We start from the raw sequence: 25,734 nt of genomic DNA, 5'->3' as shown, positions 1-25,734 counted from the left end.
ATCACGAAAAACGACCTTCCGAACCGCCAAGACTTGATGGAATCATTATTTTGCTGTTCACGAAAAAATATGAGCGTTAAAAAAATTCAAAACTGTTCACCGGCCCTCAAAGTTGTAAACTTTTCTGAATATTGGGCCAAAACTGTCACTTGCTGAAAGACGGGGGTTGGAATGATAATTCAGCATCAATATACCCCTTTATTTGTAACAATTTCTGAGATTGGTCCAAAAATATTAAACTGTGAAATCAACAGGGACCAAAAGTGCCAATTCGCTGGAGTTATAGGGATCAAATATGAAACATTAAAGCATCTACTTCCCCGTTTAGACGTCTGATAAAAGGGATGCAGCGACTAGAACAAATGCGAGACCCCAAAATTAAGACCCGCTAATCATACTTTCGTTCCAAGTACAAGCAACCGAAACCAAGTTTGGTCCAAGTTCATTGAACCGAAACCATGTTCGGTCCGAGCACAGGTTCGCTTTCAGTCCTTCCCTCTTTCGTTCCAAGCATAATCACACGAACCTAAGATAGATCGAGGTTCATTCCAAGACCGTCGACTATACTCCAAGGCGAATCTCCATTCTCAGGTTCGCTTATTGTTCTCACTCTACATTCTCTTCAAGACCATTCATTCCAAGTGCTAACAAACGAACCCAATACTTTGAGCTTTCGTGGAAACAAAATTGCAAGACCAGAACAAACATTCTTAGATCGTTCGCAGGTTAGGTGTTCGCAATACATCAATTTTGTCTTTTTAGTTTGACTCGTAGGAACATTTGCTCATATCTTCCCGATTTCATTCGTTTGCTCCGAATCAATTCCAAACTCTAAACAACCCAACAGCGAACACTAGGTCCCGAACACGGGTTCATTTCTGATGTAGATGTGAGTGACGAATACAAGCCCAGTCACAATTCCGATTCCGAATCAATCGATCCAACATCACAATACCGATTGCAAATCAACAGTAACCCAATTTCGATGGGGAAAAGAGTTACAATTTCGAATCCAGTTCAAGTTCCGTATGCCAAACAATAAAATTATCACACTTCGATTCTGACTCCATTCGTTTTAATTCCGTATTCTGATTTCATTGGTTCCAATTCCGAGACCCATTACACAACGAACATTTAGAAATGTGAATCAGTGAGTTGCGAGCAGATGAGATCACCGATCAAAAGAAACCACTATTTCAATTTTGACCATCTAAATCAAGAAACAACGTTGTTTATCCTTTTATCATCAGGCATCGAGATTTGCATTCAATCAAACTTCCAATCGATTCTCCAAAGATCGATTTTTCTCACAATTAGAACAATATCATCATAAGTTTTCCAATTTTCACATAAATCAAATTCATCGGAAAATCAAATCAATTAATGAATAGGAATAGGAAAACTGATTAAATAAAATTGACCGTGGATTACAACTGAAAAGAATCGATTGATGAACTTCACGATAACAACCAATAACCAATATTCATCGATTTTGATCAAGAAGACAGTGAGAAATCGACTAGATGAAGGAATGATGTACAACGCAAATGACAAACGCACGTTCCAGAGACCCAAAAAGAAAACAAATAGGACAAAAGATGATGGATCAGGAATAGTAAAGGATCCATTATTTGGGCCAGATTAAAGCAATAGAAAAATACCAGATGAACAGTAACAGAATTCTCCATGAACAGTTTTGATTTCAAGATGGCAAAACACCAACAATCTTCAATAACTTGTGCAAAAATCATCAAATCAAGAACCGATTCTTCAAAAATCAATAGATCTTCAAAGACCCGCTCTGATACCACTTGTTAGGATTAAAACCCTAATTGAGATTTGATGAACAAGATGCGGAAAATAAGAACAAACACAAATATGAAGATTAGGTCGAATGATCACTCGATTTATTGAATTGTGAGGAACAAATTACACTTAAGAAATAAGAATCTAACTCTACAGAAACCTCACAACGTGGCGGCTACATTTTGCCTCACTCTCTTAACCCTAATAATGAATAATACATGACTATTTATAGGAAAAAGACAAGTCTTGGGCTTTTAACCTACACTTCATCAAAGGGGCCCATTGCCATCATCCATGGAGTGCTTTGAAACCCTACACTATTCGCTAGATATGGCAAGAAACATCATTTAATTTCATGGATTATATAGACAAGGTTTTAGATATAAATTTGATAATGAAAAGGGTTCTATTACTGCTTATCTTAATGGTGTCTTTTATTTTGAAGCATTGCCTTGTATTGGAATATATGAAACTGTAATGGTTGTAGATAACTTAGGAAATTATGTGTTATGTATTGATTCATCCAATGGTTTAGATAAAGCATGCTTGTGGCATTGTTGTCTTGGACATGTCAACAAGAAATGCATAGTCCAACTCCGAAAGGATGGAGTGTTGGAGTCATTCGACCTTAGGGACGATGACATGTGCGAGTCTTGTTTACTTAGAAAGATGACCAAGTCACACTTCACTGACAATTGTGAAAGGGATGAGGGTTTATTGGATCTCATACACACCAATGTGTGTGAGCCCTTTAGATCAACCACAAGGGATGAGAGCCACTTCTGTTGACTTTTACCGATGATTATAGCTGATATGGGTATATCTACTTAATGAAGCACATGTCAGAAACCTTTGAAAAGTTCAAAGAGTTTAAACTAGAAGTGGAGAATTAGTTGGGCAGGAAAATCAAGATGCTTCGATTCGATCGAGGTGGAGAGTATGTAAGTCTTGAATTCCATGACTACCTCAAGGTAGCTATCTCATTTTGGGGGTAGGCCTTAGAGACTACCACCCATATCCTTAACTTAGTCCCTAGAAAGAAGGTTACCGAAACACATCACAAGCTCGAACCTCGTAGTGAGCGGTGTATTTTCATCGGCTACCCGCATAAGTCCTTTGGATATCTCTTTTATAGACTGAGTGACAATGTTGTCTTCGTTACGAGGAGAGGGGTTTTCCGAGAACGAGAACTCATAAGCTAAGGGGACAGTGGGAGGCAAATCGATCTTGAAGAGCTTCAAGAATCGAGCGACGAAGGAACGTCTAATGTTGCCGCTCAATCCGAGCAGGAAACTCCAGTTGAACTGATTGACGAGTCCTTACCTCTTAGACATTCCGATAGAGTTAGGGTTCAACCCCATTTTTATGGTTTTCATATTAATACCGAAGGGGATACGTTCATTAGTGATATTACACTAGTGAATTTGAATGAAACTAACAGCTATAAGGAAGCTATGGCAGGCCCAGAGTCTGCGAAGTGGAAAGAGGCAATGGACAACGAGATTCAGTCCATGTATGACAACCATGTTTGGAATTTGGTTGAACATGTACCATGACGTAAGACGGTTAGGTGCAAGTGGATTTTCAAGAAGAAGACCGACATGGATGGGAATGTGCACACACATAAGGCGCGATTGGTCGCAAAGGGTTTCGCTCAAACTCCCAGAGTTGACTATGATGAAACCTTCTCACCAGTTGCTAAGATAAAGTCTATTAGGGTGATGTTAACCATTGCTGCATTTCATGATTATGAAATATGGAAGATGGATGTCAAAACCGTTTTCCATAATGGGAAGTTGGCTGAGGATGTTTAAATGGCTCAGCCAGAGGGTTTTGTCAATGTGAAGCATCCCAATAGAGTGTGCAAGCTTGAGAAGTCCATTTATGGACTTAAGCAAGCGTCTTGCAGATCGAATCTTTGTTTCGATGAGAAAGTCAAAGAGTTTGGTTTTCTATGAACCGAGGATGAATCATGTGTATATATCAAAGCCAGTGGGCGTATAGTTAGCTTCCTCGTATTGTATGTCGCTGACATACTACTCATAGGAAACGACATCCCGACACTGCAGGAGGTTAAGTCCTGGCTCGAGAAGTGCTTCGCTATGAAGGACCTTGGAGAGGCTTCCTATATTTTGGGAATAAGGATATTGAGAGACAGAAGTAAGAGACGAATAAGACTTAGTCAGAATACTTACTTGGACAAGGAATTAAAACGTTTTAGTATGGAGAATTCAAAGAAGGGAGAGTTACAAATCGACAATAATGCCAAGTTGAGTAAGACTCAAAGCCCGAGTAGTCAAGTCGAGATAGTAGAAATGAGCCGAGTACCATACGCTTCTGCAGTTGGCTCAATTATGTACGCTATGACTTGTACTCGCCCTGATGTAGCCTTCACTCAGAGCGTGGTTAGCAGATATCAAGGGAACCCTGGCAAAGCACATTGGACCATAGTTAAGAACATTCTTAAGTACCTTCGGAGGACCAAGGAATGGTTTCTAGATTTTTGTGGGAGTGATGACTTAAAGGTGCAAGGGTAAAGTGACGCCAGTTTTCAAACCGAAAAGATAACTACCGTTCACAATCGGGCAGGGTCTTTACCCTTAATGGAGGAGCAGTGACTTGGAAAAGTTCCAAGTAGGAAACCATAGCTATTTCAACATGCGAATCAGAGTACATTGCAGCGAGCGAAGCGTCAAATGTCACACCCCAAAACTGGAATGGAGGAAACGTTCAGGGGTGGAGGACGTCATGTTTAGTATCACAAGACATGCATCATAGTAATCAAAGTAATGAACAACCATTTCATTAGAAAGAAAGTGTTTACAAAGTATGTGGTCACATAAAATAGACTACAAAGTAAATAACAAAATAAGACATGAAGCTATACTGCTCCATCTTATGAATTTCCAGAGCGCATACCTATCTACTGGTCTCCTGAGAATACAAGTTATTTTGAAAGCGTAAATCAACATTTAAGCTGGTGAGTTCATAAGATTTTAGTGATGTAAGAAGTTGTAAGAAAGTTTTAGAAAGTTGTAAGTTCTGTTTAGAAAAGTTCGCATGTTCCTCCATAAAATCCTATATTTCCTGCTTTGATGAATGATAATTAAAAATGACTCTACAATCCTTTCTATGAGTACTAAATGTATATAAGTTATATAAAACCCAGAGTAAACAAACAATCGGTTGTGTGTATCTTCCCTAAGCCCACAACCAAACAAGGAATAGGAAATGAGGCGGAAGGCACACATGCCATTGTTTGTCAGATCATCGTTGTATATAACCCTTGCGTATTCACTTGGTACTCACGGAGTTAACTGTAATAGTTCCTTTATATTTGATGAAAAGATCCTTTAAGAAAACCCTTATTTCTTTTAGTAAAAATGGTAACCACAGTGGTTTCTTCTATAATCACTTAATTTATACTAGCTATATATAATCTAATATCAAATAGATAGTTAATTATGTGAATCTTCCCTAAGCCCACAACCAAACAAGGAATAGGAAATGAAGCGGAAAGCACACATCCAACTACATATCCGGTATTAATTATATATAACCCTGATGTATAAACTAAGGTATTATGGAATTAACCACCAAAGGTACTATAAGTTATACTGGTTTTATAAAATGGATTAAACCCTTTACTAGTAAGTTTCTAGTTTTGTACATCGAATGTTCTATTTGAAAAGTATGTTTTGTACTAGCAAACGGTGCATTGAATTATTGTCCTATGACCTGGCCCATACCTGGTATTCCTTATGATTACTTGGAGTATACGGAATATATATAAAGCTAAGACCGAATAGATAGGAGGCTGGGTGACTCTGCTCTATGCCCACAACCAAACAAGGAACATGAAATGAAGCGGAAAGTACACATCCTACTACCCGTCGGATTTGATTAATATATATCCCTGATGTATACACTAAGGAATCATAAAGTTAGCATTATAGGCCCCCTTTCTACTGAATGTACTAGACCCGACTGTTCTGCTTTTTGTTTGTAAAATGTAAGTTTTCGCTAGTTTATAACTATCTTAACTCGAAAATAGTTTTCATTAAATTTCAAGTGGAACTGTCACAATATGAAAGTAATGGGAAAATGTAAGTACAAAGCTGTCTTTTAAATTGACATCCTAACATACTGATTACCTTAAAACATGTTTGTTTTATTAAGGTGATAATGTGATTGATAGTACCCATACTATACGCTCTCCCCGCAAGAGATTGTGGGGACCAAACACGACTTTCGCAAACAAATTGCTAAGTCGTGTAAATTCACATTAATGTTATATGATCATGTATACCCATTTTACTATCACCTTTTGTTTAGAACAATGAGTTAGTGATTATTGGTATAGTTAGATCCTGTATTGTTCTCCTGCTATAGCATTTAGTATGTTCTTTCTGTTATCATGTATAGTGTATAGTATGTCTCTTTGTTGTATTGTATCTTCCTCTCTGTTTCTCTTTATAGTATGTTATTGATGGGTTTGAGCAATAAGAAATTTCCTATGTGCACATGCAAACCCTAATTGCTTGGATCTAGGTTTCTCTAATTGAACATGCATTGAATTCAAGACTTACAATGCTAGATCTAATGTAAACAATTGAATCTAATCACACGGAATTGGATCTAGAACAATACCTTGGATTACTTGCTTGATACTTCTTCTTCTTGGACCTTAGAGTCACAATTGTCACTCCTCTAATGGCTTACAAACACCAACTAGCAAGAAGATGATCTTGAGAGAGAGGGAGGAGGGTGAGAAATCGGCCCTACGGTTCCTTGCCTTGCATGAGTCTTGATTTCCCTCACCCTAGGGATCTATTTATACTATGAGCTACTAGGGTTTCTCCTTAAACCCTAATTGAATAAATTAGGCCCTAAGCAATCTAATATTATCCTAGATACTAGGCTTGGACGAATTTAAGGTTCCCTAACCCTAAATTTCGTCGACCCTCATATCCATAAGGATACATAGCCCAAAACACAACTATCACACATTTGGCAATTTATGCCCCTTTATTCAATTAACCTCTTTAAGTCACCGAATTAATTCTTAATTAATATATGACTTATATTAATCAAATAAAAATATTATTCCTTTAATATATTATTCTCATAATATATAAACAATAATATCTCTTCTCTCTTAACAAATCATTCTGTCAAGTTGCTATGGTGAAGGTAACCCAAAAGAACCATGCATAACGGGGTCAAGTACTTACCAAATATAGTTATAGCCTTAGACACTAATCCAATAGTTATAGAATCTAGTATGAACTGAACCTCTCAACTATACCCCTTATAGTTTACTAGTATTTTACTTTAACTGTTATTAAAAAGACTCATTTTGCTACAAAGTTTTGCTTGTACTTTAAAAACGGAATTTTGTTAAACTATAAGGTAACATAACTTTAAAAGAGTTTTTGAAATGTTTTGATAACCTATAAAACACATAATCACTCTTTTGAAAGGTATTTATCACAAATATTTACGCAATTATCATTGTTTTCAACTTCTATTCCCCCCCCCCCTAAAAGCATTTAAAACTGTTAAAAGATTCATTATAGGGGTATGAACTCACCTTATGTGGGTGATTCAAACAAATATGTGCGTAAGGATGAGAAGTTCCACGAATGAAGTCCTGAGACACAACGAGTCTTTAATGACATATGATGGCATATACTGGCATAAATATAGGGTTTAGAAGCAACTAAATGCAAGGAAACACCTTAAGGGACTAGGAAACACTTTGACCAAGTGTTGGAATCACATGTGATTCATCTAAGGGGAGTGTATGACCATTTTGAGGAGTGTGCGGCCATGTTTGTGCGGCCAGGGAGTGTGTCGCCGCACACTCATGGTAATGAGTGCACAATAACATTTTCCAAGGGTAGGAAGGCTTGTGGGGCGATTGCTCAACAAGTGGTGAAGCTGGAAATGCATTTTGAAGGCCCTTTTAAGGCGTTTTGAGGGGTGAACAGTCACACATGGGTTTGTGGCCGCACACACCATATGATCATGAGTTCTAGGCATTTTCATGGACTTAAACTAGTGTTCTAAACAAGATTCAGGCATTGGGAAAGAGTACTTACGATTCAGAGACTTAAGAAGGCTCAAAATCACCAAGAACGAGTGTATGTTCTTGGTGAGATTTGAAGATCTACTCAAAATATGATTTCCAATGGATGAAATAAAAGGGCGTTACTAGGTTAAGAGGAATAACAACAAATAAAAATGGAAGAAAGCTTACATTCTTGAAGATCAAGTGAAAGACTCGATGATAGTTGAGAGGGAAATCAATGTTCTTGACTTGGAAGCTGATCAAATGGCTTGGAAATGGAAGGGTAACACTCTTATGGAGGGGGTGTATGGCTAACATGGGTGTACAGCCACTCACACATGTGTGTACGGCCGCACACTCATGTGTACGACCGTACATTCCCTTAAATGGAGTGTAGGGCTTGGTTTTGGTGCTAGATGTGTACGCAACCCAATCCTATACTCGAGGCTTGAATGTACTAAGCTTTGAACCTTTGAACGGACTCTGAACAAGACTAAATGATAGTAGAAACGATTCCGACACTCAGTTGAGTTGACTGGCTGGGCTTTACAAGGAAAGAATTTTTGGGTTGTCACATCAAAAGAGGTAATATAGTTGAAGAACTTCATTGGAGACCTTGGAGCTGTGCCTGCCATAAAGGAGCCAATGGAAATTTTCTGTGATATTGAAGGAGCGGTTGCCTTGACCAAGGAACTGAGGGATCATGACAGATCTCGACATATAAACAGAAAATATCACTTTATTCGACATCGGGTGGAAGAAGGGCTCCTCGTAGTAAAGAGGATCTCATCAGAGGGTAACCTAGTAGATCTGCTTACGAAGGGACTGAGTAGGGTTAAGCACTTGCAGCATGCTAGGAGCTTCGGGCTGAAGGACGATATTAGTTTAGATTATATAGTTTAGAAATGTGTAATAGATAAATTGTAATTAACATTTGATGATAAAATAAAAGAGTATTATTTATTAGTAATTTTACTGTCTTATGTTAGTTGTTTACCTATTGTTGCACTTTGCATGTTTTGACTTCCTGAATAATGAGATTATTTGAACCGTCCACAATCGTTCACACATTGGAAGTAAGTATGAATGAAGACTGTCACGAAATGGTATGTTGATTGTCTAAAGTGTATTAGACATATCAAAAGTTTGCTACAACATTCATGAGTGCTTATGAGTTTGATTTGAGCATTGGAATAAACGCACGCTTGCTGAAATCACTTCATGGAATTTATCTCGAGTGATCGCAAGACGTTAATATCATATGGTGTTAAAACCGAGATATATGGTTTATTGCTTGCTAATTGGTTGTACATTGATAATGTGTAAACGCATCTGTAACTTGATGTTATAAAACACATTGATGTGTATCATTTTATTAGTGAATAGTAAATGCATATAAGTCGAAGTTTATTTATTCCTTTTATCCTAAGAGGGTAAAAGTGATATCAGGGCCCCTCGATGATTTGATTTGACTTATGTGGCGGGCCCAGTCAGGACTGAATTGATGTATTCAATTAAGTTCTATGTCAAACGAAATAGAGATCGAGAAACAAACTGTTGGACAATAAGTATGACTATTTTCCATGTAATTGTCAGGTCGATATCTACAACAGAGGATCCTACGATCCATTATCTAAAGGACACATTACTGATAAGATCAGAATTTTACAGAATCTTTGAGAGCTACGATTGCTAATCGAATTGTGCTTACATTTGTAGTTACTAGACTTATCTAAGTGGGAGACTATTGGATTAGTTTCTAAGCCCGTAACAATATTTGGTAAATACTTGACCCGGTTGTGCATGGTCCTTTTGGGTTGCCATCACCAAAGCAACATGATAGGATGATTTATTAAGAAAGAGGTTATTATGATTTATTAATATGTTATACGAATAATATATTAATGGAGAAATCCTATAATTAAATTAATATTAGACAAGAATTAGTTAAGAAATTAATTTTGTGGCTAAAAGACATTAATTTAATATCAGGCACAAAAACTGTCAAATATGTGATAGTTGAGTATTGGGATGAGGAGCCTCTTGGACTAGGCATGGACGAAATTAGGATGTTTCCATCAATAACTTCGGCCCTAAGGCCTTATTCCAGAAGCTTCCTTGGATAGCTTAAGGCCTAAGTTGTCCATTAGGGTTTTTTGACTGAAACCCTAGCAGCTCCAGTATAAAGAGAACCCTTCGGATCCAGAGTTCGGTTACCCTATTTCCCAAGAGTGCAAGAGCCAAATTCAAGAGTCTTCAACCTCTCTCCAAGATCATTCTTTTGCTATTGGTGTTTGTAAGACGTTAGAGGAGTGACACTTGTGACTCTAAGCTTCAAAGACAAGAAGATTCAAGCAAGCAACAAGAGGTAATGATCTAGATCTGATTTGTCTGATTAATTTCGAATTATACTCATTAGATCTAGGGTTTGAAAGTCTTGGATGAATGCATGTACAATTAGAGAAACCTGTTGGAATAGTGTCTAAGGCTGCAACTATATTAGGCAAGTATTTGACCCGGTTGTGCATGGTCCTTTTGGGTTGCCATCACCATAGCAACTTGACAGGATGATTTATTAAGAGAAAATAAATATTATTAATATATTATGAGAATAATATAAAGAATAATAATATTGTTATTTGATTAATATAAGTCATAAATTAATTGGTATTAATTTGGTGACTTAAAGAGATTATTTAAATAAGAGGGTATAAACTGTCAATTGTTTGATAGTTAAACTTTAGACTGTAAATCCATATTGGATAGATGGTGGACGGATTCTAGAAGCTATGGATAGCTTCAAATCGTCCAAGGCTATCTAAGGAATGGATTTGGATTGCTTTAAGAGAAAATTATCCAATTAGGGATTAAGCTGTAACCCTTAAGGAGTCTACAAGTATAAATAGACCCTCTGGGCAAGGGAATTCGGACTTCATCAAATAGTAGAGAACCCCTGGCCGAATTCCCTCCTCTCTCCTCTCTCCCAAATCATCCTCCTTATTATTTGGTGTTTGTAAGCCATTAGAGGAGTGACAATTGTGACCCTAGAGCTCCAAGACAACAAGATCAAACAAGAGATTCAAAGGTATGATTCTAGATCTGATTTAGTATTGTTATTACTCCTAATTAGTCATTAGAAGTCTTGGATTCAAAGCATGTTTAATTAGAAAGCCTAGATCCAAGCATTAGGGTTTTGCATGCGCACATAGGAAAGTTCTTATGGCTAAAACCCATAAGTGGTATCAGAGCCTAGCTTGGTTTTCATTAAATTGTAGCTTAATTGTTTGAAACTTAACTGGAAAATTTGTTTTTTGTGTTTCTGAGTCATGGACTCGGCGAGTTCCATAGTGGAATCGGCGAGTTGGCCTGACTCGGCGAGTCCCTTTGGTGCACTCGGCGAGTCCAAGCGTCAGGAATGGCCAGATTCGGGATTTCTTCATGATTATCTTATGGAAACTTACCTTAATCACATTAGATCAACTCTAATCCAATTTTTTGATATATATGACTATTATCTTGATCTAATAAAGATATTTATCAACTAATAAAATATTTAATTTCCTTATATGATAATTAATTAATTATTTTGATTAATTTGGTAATTATCTTGCATGAAATCTTGAATAAATCAAATATATATAATTAGGGAATTAATTGTTAATTAAAATTATTTGTTATTTGATCCTCCATGTTTTCAATGTTTAAAACTTGTCCTCAAGTTTTGAAATTTACATTTTGTGATTAAAAGTTTTAATTTAGACAATTTAAATTTCAAACCCTAGATTTTAAAAGGTTTAAAATACAAACCCATACTAATATAATATTACAAGAATAATATATATATATATATATATATATATATATATATATATATATATATATATATATATATATGACTAAATATGCTAGTCTTACCGTTAGTAGGCCTCATTCACGAAGCCGATCTATGAGGTGGGTATAAGGTTGCGGCCTATAAAATGGCACTTAATGGGTGTACACTCACACCAACCGCTTGCTTGATCGGTGGAGGGTCGTTAGCCGAACGGGTAGGATTGGGCAACATCATCCTCTCATTAAAAGTATAATAAGTAATATAAAGTAACTACACATTTTTAAAATTTCCCAATCTTAGTTACTTTAGGAAAAGTGAATTGATGCAATCCCATGAAATTACACTTTGCACCCTTGCTAAAAAGTTAGTGGAGCGTGTGTGGTTTACTGGCACACTAATTGGTTCTAAGCAAAGGTGGCAAAGGGTGATTCATTGTTTATCATAATTCGATGGAGCGTGTGTCGTTTACCGGCACATCGAATAGGTGATCGTTACAATGAAGGCCCCATGTGAATTTGCATGGTAATTCACACCCGCTTTGTGATCCTCGGTATCCCAGTCACAAACAAGAGGGGCATATCGAGATTTAAACATGCCATTGAATAGTTTCAATGAATCTCATTCGAACCTAGGAATTCTCAATACATTTAGGACTAATAGTTAGGTTTTATGGTGGAGAATTAGTGAATCGTTATTCACTTACCTTCAATTTATTTGCATGTTGGATTACGGAATCCCTTTTCTAATATGTAAATATTGTTGTTGGATCCTAGCCCTAATTTTTCTTATTGGGTGATAATTAGGGATTCATATTCTAATCTATCTTTGTCCTTTCTATTTGTAGATGTCGAACGCAAACAACGCTGCTGCTAGTTCCATCACATTGATGAGCCTTTGCCAAAAGGTCACCTTCGATGGAACGAACTTTAGCGAATGGATAAGATACATTCGTACCATTGCTCGCTATGAGGATAACGAGTATGTCCTCGATGAGAAGCTCGAGAAAATCAACCCAGAAATCGCTACTCCGGCTGAAATTACCGCTTTTGAAACCCATGAGCGCGATGCAACGAAGGTACATTGCATCATGATAGCCACCATGAACTCTGAATTCCAAAAGTCCTATGAGGACATGTACCCGTACGAAATGCATCAAGACTTATTGGAGAGATACCACCAGAACGCGAGACAAGAGCGTTATGAGATTTTCACTAACATGATTTCCGCTAAGATGGGTCATGGAGAATCTCTTACCGTGCACCTGCAAAAGATGCAAAGGTATGTCGACCGCCTTCGCAAGTTAAATGTTGACTTTGGGGAAGACTTGGCAATCGACATGGTGCTTCACTCTTTGCCTCCGATGTACAATCAATTTAGGATGACCTACCACATGAACAAAGAAGAGGTCACCCTAAGCAAACTCCAAGGTCTCTTGAGAGTCGCTGAGAGCAACTTCAAAGACAAGTCTGTTGCACCAACTCCCAATCCAGCCGCTGCTCCTGTCTTGGCTATTGGTCAAGGAAAGGGAAAGAAGAGGAAGGCTTCGTCAAAGAACTATCGCAAGGTTAAAGCCCGAGATGGTGCCTCTTCTAGTGGGACCAAAGTTGATCCCGCTAAGCCCTGCCCTAACCCTAAGGAGGCAGAGTGTCACCACTGCCATAAGATAGGACATTGGAAGAGAAGCTGCCCAGAGTACCTGCAAGCCATAAGGAAGGAAAGATCAAGCCGTCTTTCACAGGTATATACACAATTAAATCTAACAATTCTAATCATGCTATTTCTTGGGCTCTTGACACCGGATGTGGTTATCACATTTGTTCTAATGTGCAGGGACTAAGAAGAAGTAGGGATGTGGAGCAAGGAAGAATCAATCTAATCATGGGGAACAGAAGATCGTCGCTTGTCACCAAGATTGGAGTGTATTCTTTAGTGCTTAGGAATAATTTATGTTTAGATTTGAACAATTGTTGCTACTCGCCAAAAATGGCTAGAAACATCATTTCATTTCATGGTTTATATAGACAAGGTTTTAGATTTTCTTTTAATAATGAGAATGGTTCTATTTTGGCTTATCTAAATGGTGTCTTTTATTTTGAAGCTATACCATGTAATGGAATTTATGAAACTGTTATGATTGTTGATAACTTAGGAAATGATGTTTTGAACATAGATTCTTCCAATAGTATGGATAGAGCATCCTTGTGGCATTGTCGTCTTGGACATGTCAACAAGAAATGCATAGCCCAACTCCAAAAGGATGGAGTGTTGGAGTCATTCGACCTTAAGTAAGATGACACGTGCGAGTCTTGTTTACTTGGAAAGATGACTAAATCACCCTTCACGAGTACGTGCGAGAGGGGTGAGGGTCTATTGGACCTAATACATACCGATGTATGTGGACCGTTTAGATCAACCACGAAGGATGGGAACCGCTTCTACGTGACCTTTACCGATGATTATAGTAGATATGGGTATATCTATTTAATCAAGCAAAAGTCAGAAACCTTTGAAAAGTTCAGAGAGTTCAAGAATAAAGTGGAGAATCAATTGGGCAGGAAAATCAAGATGCTTCGATTTGATCGTGGAGGAGAGTAAGTAAGTCTTGAATTCCACGATTAACTCAAGGAGTGTGGAATAGTTTCACAATTGACGCCACATAGGACACCATAATTGAATGGTATGGCAGAAAGGGATAATCCAACCTCGTTGGACATGGTTCTCTCTATGATGAGTCGTGCTTTACTATCAATCTCTTTTTGGGGGTATGCCTTGGAGACTGCCGCCCATATCCTTAACCGAGTCCCTACTAAGAAGGTTGCCAAAACACCTCACGAAATGTGGACAGGGAAAGTTCCCTCGTTGGCAGATATCAAGGATTGGGGTTGCGAGGCTTTCGTCAGACGAGATACTCACGACAAGCTCAAACCTCGGAGTGAGCGATGTATTTTCATCGGCTACCCGCAGAAATCCTTTGGATATCTCTTCAATAGACCGAAGGATAATGTTGTATTTGTTGAGAGGAGAGGAGTTTTCTGAGAGCGAGAGCTCATAGGCCAAGGACATAGTGGGAGGCAAATCGAGCTTGAAGAGATTCAAGAGTTGATAGAGGAAGGAACCTCTACCGCTGGCGCTCAACCCGAGGAGGAAAGTCCGGTTGAACCGACTGACGTGTCCTTACCTCTTAGACGTTCGGATAGAGTTAGAGTTCAACCCCAGTTTTATGGTTTTCATATTACTACCGAAGGGGACACGTATATTAGTGATGGTACACAAATAAACCTTGATGAACCTAGCAGCTATAAGGAAGCCATGGCAGGCCCGGAGTCTGCGAAATGGAAAGAGGCAATGGATAGCGAGATCCAATCCATGTATGATAACCATGTTTGGAATTTGGTTGATAATGTGCCCGGACGTAAGACCGTTGGGTGCAAATGGATCTTCAAGAAGAAGAACGACGTTGATGGAAATGTACACACATATAAAGCGCGATTATTTGCAAAGGGCTTTACTCAAACTCCCGGAGTTGACTATGATGAGACCTTCTCAGCGGTTGCGAAGATAAAAATATATTAGAGTGATGCTAGCGATTTCCGCATTTCATGATTATGAGATTTGGAAAATGGATGTCAAGACCGCTTTCCTCAATGGGAAGTTGGTTGAGGATGTTTACATGGCACAGCCAGAGGGGTTTGTGGATCCGAAGCATCCGAATAGAGTGTGTAAGCTTGAGAAGTCCATTTATGGACTTAAGCAAGCGTCTCGCAGATGGAATCTTTGCTTCGATGAGAAAGTCAAAGAGTTTGGTTTTGTACGAAGCGAAGATGAATCATGTGTATATGTCAAAGCCAGTGGGAGTATAGTTAGCTTCCTCGTTCTATATGTCGATGACATATTACTCATTGGAAACGACAACCCGACTCTGCAGGAAGTTAAGTCGTGGCTTGGGAAGTGCTTCGCTATGAAGGACCTCAGAGAGGCTTCTTACATTTTGGGAATAAGGATAGTAAGAGAAAGAAGTAAGAGACTAATAGGACTTAGTCAGAACACTTACTTAGAGAAGGTACTAAAACGTTTTAGTATGGAAAACTCGAAGAAGGGAGAATTACCGATACAAAGTAATGCCAAGTTGAGTAAGACTCAAAGTCCGAGTACCGAAACTGAAATAGCAGAAATGAGCCGAGTACCATACGCTTCCGCAGTTGGCTCAATCATATACGCTATGACTTGTATTCGCCCTGATGTAGCCTTTGCTTTGAGCATGGTTACCAGATATCAAGGGAATCCTGGCAGAGCCCATTGGATTGCGGTGAAGAATATCCTTAAGTACCTTAGGAGGACGAAGGAATGGTTCTTAGTCCTCGGAGGGAGTGATGACTTGAAGGTGCGAGGGTATAGTGACGCTAGTTTTCAGACCGACAGGGACAACTACCGTTCGCAGTCGGGCTGGGTCTTTACCCTGAATGGAGGAGCAGTGACATGGAAGAGTTCCAAGCAGGAAACTGTAGCTAATTAAATATGTGAATCAGAGTACATTGCAGCAAGCGAAGCGTCGAAGGAGGCAATATGGCTGAAGAACTTCATCTGTGATAATGAAGGAGCGGTTTCCTTGACCAAGGAACTGAGGGATCATGGTAGATGACGACATATCGACAGAAAATATCATTTTATTCGACATCATGGAGAAGAAGGACAACTCGTAGTGAAGAGGATATCATCAGAAGGTAACCCAGCAGATCCGCTTACGAAGGGACTGAGTAGGGTTAAGCACTTGTAGCATGCTAGGAGTATTGGGCTGAAGGATGATATTAGCATAGATTAGATAGATAGTATTAGAAACGTGTAATAGATAAATGTAATTAACATTTGATGATTAAATAAAGGAGTTTTATTTATGAGTAATGTTACTGTCTTATGTTAATTGTTTAACTATTATCTCACTTTGCATGTTTTGACTTCCAGAATAATTGAATATATTAGGAATAATCGAATTATTCAAATTGTCCACAATCGTTCATATGTTCGAAGTAGATATGAATGAAGATTGTCATGAATTGGCGTGTAGATTGTGTAAATGGTGTTAGACATAGCAAAGGATTGCTGTGCTTATGAACTGGTTTTGAGCATTGGAACAAACCCGCGCTTGCTGGAATTACCTTATGGAATATGACATAAAAGGGTGATCGCAAGATGATAATATCATATAGTCTTAAAACCTAGATATATGGTTTGTTGTTTATTAATTGATTGTACATTGATAATGCGAAAACGCATCAGTAACTCGGTGTTATAAAACGCATTGTTGTGTAGAGTTGGTTAATGAATAAGTAAATGCATATAAGTCGAAGTTTATCTGTAACTTTTCTCCTAAGAAGGTAAAAGTGATATCTCGGCCGCTCGATGATTAGATTTGACTTATGTGCCGGGCCGGGTCAGAACTGAATTGATGTGTTCAATTAAGTTCTATGTCGAATAAATCTGAGATCGAGAAAGCTAAATGCTTGACTAATCATTCCATAGAATTGTTAGCATGATATCTAACAGAGGACTGTACGATCCCTTATCTAAAGGACAAGATTGATTAGATCGGAGTTTGACAGCGTCTTTGAGAGCTACGATTGCAAATCGAATTGTACTTGTGCATATAGTTACTAGACTTATCCAAGTGGGAGACTATTGGAATAGTGTCTAAGGATGCAACTATATTAGGCAAGTATTTTACCCGGTTGTGCATGGTCCTTTTGGGTTGCCTTCACCATAGCAACTTGACAGGATGATTTATTAAGAGAGAATAAATATTATTAATATATTATGAGAATAATATAAAGAATAATAATATTGTTATTTGATTAATATAAGTCATAAATTAATTGGTATTAATTTGGTGACTTAAAGAGTTTAATTAAATAAGAGGGTATAAACTGTCAATTGTTTGGTAGTTAAACTTTAGACTGTAAATCCATATTGGATAGATGGTGGACGGATTCTAGAAGCTATGGATAGCTTCAAATCGTCCAAGGCTATCTAAGGAATGGATTTGGATTGCTTTAAGAGAAGATTATCCAATTAGGGTTTAAGCTGTAACCCTTAAGGAGTCTACAAGTATAAATAGACCCTCTGGCCAAGGGAATTCGGACTTCATCAAAAAGTAGAGAACCCCTGGCCGAATTCCCTCCTCTCTCCTCTTTCCCAAATCATTCTCCTTGCTATTTGGTGTTTGTAAGCCATTAGAGGAGTGACAATTGTGACTCTAGAGCTCCAAGACAACAAGATCAAACAAGAGATTCAAAGGTATGATTCTAGATCTGATTTAGTATTGTTATTACTCCTAATTAGTCATTAGAAGTCTTGGATTCAAAGCATGTTTAATTAGAAAGCCTAGATCCAAGCATTAGGGTTTTGCATGCGCACATAGGAAAGTTCTTATGGCTAAAACCCATAAAAACCTAGATCCAAGCATCATGGTTTGCATGAGCACATAGGATGTTCTTTTGGCTCAAACCCATCAATAGTACGTGTCTAATGATTCATGTATTGTTTCTTTGTTCTAGAAATAGTATGTAGCGATCCTCTAAACTACATCAATTATAGTTTACTAGTATGTATGTTTGAACTGCTACTGATTTGGAGAAAAGACTTAATTGATCAGCATATGCAACTGATTTGAGTATGTTTCTTGAAAATGGGGGTTTGATACTCATGCATATATTTAGCAAGTATAACTTTGATTTAGCCGACAGTCATACTAGTGACCCTACCCTAAGCCCACAAGCAAACAAGGAGCAAGAGTTATGGTATTCAACAATAGTCCTAAGTCCGTTAAAGCATACTTATAAAAAAATATGTACACACATATGATTTTGATATAAACAGAAATCTAAAAATTGTTCAAAAGAGTTTTAAGGTGATTTTAAAAATTTTTAAGCATAAGAAATCCTTTTTGTTTGTTTGTTTCAACATGTAAATGATTAACACAATTATATTGTGTTCAACTTGTATTCTTCCTAAAAAGAATTAAAAGGTAAATTGTAGGGGTATGAACTCACCTTATGTGAGTGATTCGATGGAATGTTCGATATAGGGTTATTGTTTCCACTCGTTTGCTCTCGGGACAAAACCAAGTCCTAAATAGCAATTTACTCAACATATTGGCATGAAATTAGTGAATAAAACCTCAAAGGTGTTAAGGAAACAACCTAGGATGTAAGGAAAACTTATAAAAGAAATGTTAGAAGCAAAATCGAGGGACTGCTTGGAGTTCACGACTAGGCTTCGGTGTTTTCGGCCGTAAACAGTTCACGACCACTTGAAGATTCAAGTGTTTCCGGTTGTAACCCAGAAATGAAGGGTGTTTGATCGATGAAAAGAAGAACACTAGATGTTCTTATCAAGATCCAAAGGTGAATCAAATGATCATCGGATGATAGTTGAGAGAAAACTAGGGGTTTTTGGTTGAAGATCTTGAGGGAAAAGGCTTGAGTTTACGGCTAGAAGTGTAGAAGTGAGGATTATTTCAGTCAAACATATATATATATATATATATATATATATATATATATATATATATATATATATATATATATATATATATATATGGTAGTGTTTGTGGTCCGAAGGAGTTTACGGTTGCGAACTGAAGGTTTACGGCTGCAAACCGTTTGCGGTCCAAAGGTTTACCTCTGAAGTGAGGGTTTGTGGCTGCGAGGGTTTGAGGCTTGGATTAAGGTCCTTGGTTCCAAATGTTTCCCCCATTAAACACACAACACCTTTGAATACTACGTCTATGCACCTATGACTCATTAATCTAACCATAAGATAATTAAAGAAGTAAGTTTGACCTTTATTGATATGTTTGACTTTAGTTGACCAAGTTTGACTTTTACAAGATTGAAATTACGGGTTATCACAGTGAAAGTTTTGAGTACCAAGGAGATACCTTTGGTAAAGGTACAATGGGAGAATCGGAGGGGATCCGAGTGGACTTGGGAGCTGGAGGCCGAGATGCGGGAGCATTATCCGGAGTTGTTCATCGCACCAGAATATGAGGATGAAGTCTACTTCAAGTGGGGGAGAATTGTCACATTCCAACTCCCATGTATGAAATTTTAAGGATTTTTTTACATCATATAAGACCTACTCGACAAGTTAGAGGCCCCAACTTGTTGTGTAGAAACTAATAAGTGTGTGTGGATTACGAAACCTACTCGACGAGTTAGAGGACCCCAACTCGACAAGTTGAGGTTGTTCATGAAAACCCTAATTTTTAGGGTTTGCACCCTATTTAAAGGACCTTAAGCCCCCTCACCAGCCTCCTTTACCACCTTATTTTCTATAGAGAAACCCTAGATGTGCTTTACTGCTTTCTTGAGTGTGTGTGAGCTTTGGAGAGTTAATCTTGTGTTCTTTTGTAGGAAACTGACAACTTAAAGGGGCTGGATTGCGTAGAAGGCCTTAGATTCGGCAGCTTCACTATTTTTTCAACCATTTGGAGGTAAAAATTCGCCATCTTGATCACTCCTTTGTTACATCTCTCCATTAGAGAGTTTATGGTCATTTCTAGCTTATTCTGGAGCCATTCTTGGTTTTGAATATGCTTTGAAGCTAGGACTTCAGATTTGAGCATCTTAACACCTCCTTGGACTTAAAGTAGCCAAATCTATTAAGTCTTGGCCTTCCTTCATGCTCTAAAACCCATAATAAGCTTCATATGAGTGTTTTAATCCCTTTGATGCCTTGCATGAACGTAAAGCTAGCAACTTTACGTGGTATCTCAGTCCTAAGGGGCTAGATCTGTAGTTTAGGGCTGTGGGTTCGACTATAAAGGGATAAATACGTTAAGACACGAAAAATTGACGAGCTGCTTAGCCAACTCGACGAGTTAAATAGGGTTTCCCGCTTTCTAGATACTGAGTGAACTCGACAAGTTGGTGAGATAACTCGACGAGTTGGCTAGGGGTTTCCCCAATTTTCTGGACACTAAAGAACTCGACGAGTTGCTCTGGTAACTCAGTGAGTCGTCTCGAGTTTTTCACGATCTTCTGAGATATGAAGCAACTCGACGAGTTGGGTCAACATGGACTGTTGACCTTGTTTGTTAACTTTCAATTTAACCATGTTTTCCCAAGTTTCACTTTTGAGGGTATTTTGGTAATTTGGGATTTTAATGGAATTAGTCAGATGGTGGTTACAGGTAGTTGAGTTCGGAGTTGTGAGTTGGGATTCGATTTTATCGGTTGAACACTACTCGTGAGGTTAGTTTTCCTCACTATGCTAACATGGTCAAAGGTACCAAGGCCAACCCTTTTTGGATTGTTATCCTAGTTATCGCATGATGGTACTATGTTTAGTGATCTGTTAGATCTATATCCTGGTATATAGGATGATGCTATAATTTGTGATATGTTAGATCTGTATGCCTGTTTGTACATGCTAGCTAGTGTTTCATATCTATATTTTGATTATGTGTTTCCGGGTGGGTTGAGGCGGTCCTGCTTTATGCTCTAGGCCAACCGACCCAGCACCGCCCAAATAAACTGAAGGCCCAACGAGGCATACTATTCAGGCCAAACGCCCAGAGAACGGTCCAGGTAGGGCAATCCAGACATGTTGAAGATTCTTAGAGTAGGCCAGATAGGTTGAAGGCCGGTGAGGTAGTCCAGTCATGCTGAAGACTCTATATGCATGTTTTTTGTTATGATATTGTTCTGGTTTGTATGGCATTGGTATTTTGGGGGAAGTCACTAAGCTTCGGGCTTACAGTTTTGGATTTTGTTTCAGGTACTTCGAATGATCGCAGGAAGGCGAAGGATTGATCGTGCACATTCTCACATTTTATGATTTTGATTTATGGGATTCTCTTATATGACACTGTTTTCAAAACTTTTTGTAATAAATTATGGTTTTTGGATGTTTAAAAAGGTTTTTAATTTTTACGAATTTTCTAGATGTCACAGTTTAGGAAATTCAAACTTTACTTAGAGTTTTTCAAAAATAAGGATAAATGAAACTTCGTGATCTTAGGAAAAACGTTTAAAGCCCCGAACTCCTTTTCTCCGTATGACCTTGATGCTTGAAGGGATCTTTATTTTAGAATATTGTTGGGAAGGATCCTCATTTGTCAAATTTCAGGATGGATCCTTAGCTTAAGATAACATGTAAATGTTATAAATCTTTGGAGTTTCCTAGGGAAGATCCCAACATGAGATAACATGTAAATGCTATAGATCTTAAGGTATTTCTAGGAAGATCCCAACTTAAGATAACATGTAAATGTTATTAACCATAAATTCAGACTTTAGGATCATAACCAATGTTAAGAAATAAGAGGGATGCCAAGTCACTGAAGCGTGAAATGATCCCCTTATTTACATCTCATAAATAGATATCATGTGTCCATGCGAGGTGTATAACCTTAAATCATGTGAAAGAGGTAATTAACTCTTTAAACCTTAGAGGGATTAGGTACCGTTATTCGTAGGAGAGATGATTAGTCTTTATTCTTGGGAGATTCATATTGTGGTTGGTCAGATGTCTTTAGTCATGGGACTCTCGCTGGTCCCTTGGGTAATAGGATCCTTGAAAGCTCACCTGTTCAAGATCCTTAGAAGTCAGGATCCTTATAGATTAGGATCCTCAAGTGTCATGATCCTTAAACGTCAGCATCCTTAGAGGTTAATATCCTTGAGTGTCATGATCATTCGATCTCTACATGTAGCAAACATTAGCTAGAGGTGGGCGTTAGCTTGGCTAACGCCCCTCCGACGCTTAAGTTAGTAATGATATCAGAAGAATATAAGGATAGAAGATACATAACATGCGTACCCCGAGTGTATCGGTGGGTTAATAATTTTAATTACTTGAAATAAGTTTTGAGATGTATAGCATTCCACGATCTTGGTAAGATTTTCCATCCAAGGTGGCTAACCAATATTCTCCCTTTCTTGCTTTGGTGTCTATGAGATACGACCCTTCACATTTAGATGCCAATTTACCTACACTAGGATCCTTGGTATTTTGGAATGTTTTTCTTAGTACCAAGTTTCCTACTTGGAATCTTCTGACTCTTATGTTCTTATTTTATGTTTTGGTGATCCTTTGTTGATGAGCAACAATTCGGATCTTGGAAAGATCCCTACATTCATCTATAGTGGTGAGATCCTGGGCCAAGATCCTGTTGTTGTCCTCTTGGCTTTGAAGTAAGTATCTTGTTGTGGGAGTTACCACTTCAGTGGGGATCATTGCTTCCGTTTCGAAAACTAATGAGTAAGGGGTTTGCCCATAGCTATCATGGAAGTGGTTCTGTCTGCCCATAATACAAAAGGAAGCTCTTCTGCCCATCTTCCTTTATTCTCATCCAACCTCTTCTTCAAGTTGTTTACTATAATTTTGTTACTGGATTATGCTTGCCCGTTGGCTTGAGTGTGGATGGGAGTAGACATCACCATCTTGATTCCCCAACTTGTGGAAAAGTCCCTCGTTCTTTTGCATATGAATTGGGATTCATTGTCATATAAAATTATGTCAGGGATCCCGATCCTAGTCAAAATGTTACGTTTGATGAATGAGACTACCTCTTTTTCTGTTACTTGTACGTAGGCTTCAACATCTATCCACTTTGAGAAATAGTCAGTCATTGCTAGCATGAAGACTTTTACTACAAAGGCTAAAGATAGTTTTCCTACTATATCCATTCCCCATTTCCTAAATGGCCAAGGGGAAATGATAGGATGTAGAGGTTTTGTTGGTTGGTGCAGGATGTTTCTATAGATTTGACAAGCTTCACATTTTTGTGCATGGAGGAATGAGTCTTTCTTCATCGTCGGCCAGTAGTATCCTTTCCTTAATGCTTTGGAACATAAGGATCTACGCACAGTGTGGTTGCCGTAGTCCCCTTCGTGGATGTCCTTTAGGACCTCTGCAGCTTCATGATCTTCTAAACACATAAGGTATGGTCTTGCCACATATTTTTTTATACAACTTACCTTGGATTATAACGAACCTTGAGATCCTTGTTCTGAATGCTCTCTCGCTCTTCTCTTCCTTAGGGATCGTGTCAGTTAAGAGGTATTCTATGATGGGTTGGATCCAGGATCCTCATGTTAAGGAAGGATCCTGGATGTTGGGATCCTGACGTTGGACCATTCAATCGGGATCTTTGATTGTGGCGACGTCGGTAGTCTGCCCATGATTGTGGGAGTCTTTAAGTTTCTTAGTGGGATCCTCGATTGTCGGGATTAATATGTTGATTATATAGATCTAGGTTTCCGACGGGATCCTTAAGGAAGATCCTAGATTAACAAAAGCATTTGCTTCAGCATTGTCTTCACTAGGAACCTGGTTTAGGCTGATTATTTCGAATTATGATCCCAAGTTATTCTTGAAAATATAAGAGTTAATTTCACGAATATTAAAGGGATAACTTAAAAATAATTAAAAAGAAGAGATAAAGAAGAGTTTAAAATTTGTCCCTTAATGCATAAGTTTTATCCATCTCGAGGTAACCGAGAAGCAATCAAATCATCTTTCTTAACTCTTCTTTGCTATAAATGTGGGCTTCCGGTAATTTTTTCTTTACTTTCTTCAGTCATCATCGTCTTATTGCGAAGGTAAATTTTCCTCTTACTTGTTTTCTTCTGTTCCTTCGATTTTCCTCGTCATGGTTAAGAAAACTAGACTTTCTCGAGCTAGCGTTGTTACTTCTCTCGAGAATGAATTCAACGATCAGGCAATCTTATCTTATGATAAGGTTTGCTCCTTCGACTATGAGGATATGGAATCGTTGAAAGCCATTGGGGCTTTTCCTTCCGATGTATTTTTTTGATCTTTTGAGGCCATCGTTCAACCGAATTTTGTTTCTCCGACGTTGGTTTGCTTTCCCGAATACCGATTTACTCAAGATTTAGCTTATCCTTTTACTTGTATCGTTCGTGATTTCTTTTCGACTACCCAAATTTCTTATATCCAAGCTATTCCTGTGATTTAGAGGATCCTGTTTTGGATTTATCGCTTGAATCAGTCCAAGAATATGGACATCGGGTTACCTGAGCTGGCTCTCGTTTATGATCTTTCTACTTTTGGCAATTCTTGCTTCCTGTTAAGAGTTAAGACAAACAAACCCAACCTCATTCTGAAATCTAAACAAAATGATTGTGCTTGGAAGGAAAAATATTTCTTCGTGAGACGCAATTCGATTCCTGATGGGGATTACATGCCAAAAATATGGATTAAAAAGGGTAGGATTTGAATTTATATTTTAATGATCTTGAAATTTACTTCCCTTATTTTGTTTGTTTTGATGTAACATTCAAATTTGAGGAGCTTGTTCCTACTACTGGTGATTCCGAGGACAAGGCTTTCTAATTTCTTGCACTTCCTACACTTCAAAGGCCATTTAGGTTTGAATATTACAGTCTCCAAGAGGGTTCTTCTACTACTGCTTCTATGGCTACTGGTAACATTACTTTGCTTGGGTACTTCTTTTAGATTGATAAGGATCCTGAGTTGATAAGGATCTTTGCCAAGTTCCAAGACTACTCGGTCCGAGGCTCATTTTGGTTTGGTAGATCTTGAAGACAATATGGCCAACGGTTTGATCAAGGCTAAGCAAGAAAAAGGTTTCACTCTTCTTCCTTCCAAGAGATCTCATGTAAACCTTACAGTTAAGGCTTCAGGATCCCGGAAGCGGAAACCTTTTGAAGTAGTGGATTTTTGTTTAGAGAATCTTAGCATTCAGGATGCTCTCAGGATGTTGACCACTTTATTTAAGTCGTAAGTTTTTCTTTCACTCTTAGTTATTTTTCTATTTCTTATTGTCATTTGATCCTTTTTAGGTTTCCGACCATATCTCTACCGATTTGAGGCTCTAGGCCGAGAGAGCTGAACAGGATCTTCAAGAACAGGAAAAGATGTGGAAGGCGACCAATGAGGATCTTCTAAAGCGAGTGGAACTTTTGAGTAAGGATAAGGTTAAGAAAGAGGATGATCCTGCTGCGGAGATTGAGGAGGTGATTGTTGAGGTGAAGAGTAA

This window comes from Lactuca sativa, chromosome 3, assembly GCF_002870075.4.
Source record: "Lactuca sativa cultivar Salinas chromosome 3, Lsat_Salinas_v11, whole genome shotgun sequence".
Classification (NCBI taxonomy): domain Eukaryota; kingdom Viridiplantae; phylum Streptophyta; class Magnoliopsida; order Asterales; family Asteraceae; genus Lactuca; species Lactuca sativa.
The sequence above is the reverse complement of the archived record's forward strand: the minus strand, read 5'-3'. Positions refer to the sequence as shown.